Here is a 1,294-nt window from a genome sequence, read left to right as displayed (position 1 = left end):
TGAATGAGTGATCGAGAAGGTCGAAGAGATAAAGGGGAAGAAGGGAGGGAAGGAGGGGGTACAAGAGAGTTAGAGAAAGAGTCAGAGAGTGGGAGAGAAGACATAAAATTGAGAGATAGAGTAAAAAGCGAGTAACATAGAGTGAGAGAGTCATATAGAGTGAGAGAGATGATAAGAGAGAGATGGAGCAAGAGAGAGGTAAAAAGAGAGGAAGGGAGGGAGATTGAGATAAAGAGATAAAGGATGTGAATGAAAGAGGGTGAGTGAGACAGAGAGAGTAGGAATGAGGGAGGGAGGGAAGGAGTTAGAGAAGATAGATATACGAGAGAAAGAGAGAGGGACAGAGGAGGAGTGAGAGATAGATAGAGGGAGGGAAAAAGAGATGGAAAGAGAACGAGAGGGTGAGAAGGAGAGAGAGAGTTAGAGAATAGAGAGAGCGAGAGAGATTGAGAGAGAACAGGAGAGATAAAGAGAGAAAAAGTTGGTGCGAGAGAGAGAATGGTTTGAAGAAGATAAAGAAAGTAGAGAAAGGAGAGAGAGGGAAATAAAAAGAGGAAAAAAGATAAGGAGGGGAGAAAGAGGGACATAGGTAGTGAGTTTTTGAGGGTTGGAATGAAAGAGAGATAGGGAGTGGAAAAGAGAGCAAGCAAGTGAGAGCGAAAGTTGATAGAGTAAGAGAGATAATAAGAGGGAGAGAATGATAGAGAGAAAGAGCAAGCGAGAGAGGTAAATAGAGAGGAAGTGAGGGAGGGAGGGAGGGGAAGGGAGTGGAGAGAGAGAAATGACTAATAGAGAGAAGATTAAGAGGGATATTATAAAAGAGAAGGAGAGAAAGTAAGAAAGATAGAGTGGTCAAGCGAGTGAGAGAGACACAAAGAGGGAGGTGGAGAGTTGAAGGGAGAGAGATAGAGTAAGAAGAAAAAGGGAGAGGGGAGATGAGGATAGAGTGAGGGATAGAGAGAATAAGATAAATTTGGAGAGAGAAAATACAGGGTGCGTCAAAGAGGAATGAAGAGAGTTGGGGAGAGAGAGAGTGAGCAAGAGAGATTGAGGGAGGGAGAGAGAGAGTGTGTGTGTGTGAGAGAGGGAGAGAGAGAAATAAGGAGATGGAGAGAGAGTGTGTGTCTGTGTGAGTGAGGGAGAAAGAGGTGAAGAGTGGCTTAAAATGTAGAGAGATTGGTAGAGAGTGCGAGAGGGGTGGGAGAGATGATAAAAAGTGAGAGAGAGTGAGGAAGAGTAAGTGAGAGAGAGAGAGAGAGCAAGAAATGGAGTAAAAGTAAATGAGAAAGAGAGA

Source organism: Phalaenopsis equestris, unplaced genomic scaffold (genome assembly GCF_001263595.1).
Source record: "Phalaenopsis equestris unplaced genomic scaffold, ASM126359v1 Scaffold233437, whole genome shotgun sequence".
NCBI lineage: Eukaryota > Viridiplantae > Streptophyta > Magnoliopsida > Asparagales > Orchidaceae > Phalaenopsis > Phalaenopsis equestris.
This window is presented reverse-complemented; position numbering follows the sequence as displayed.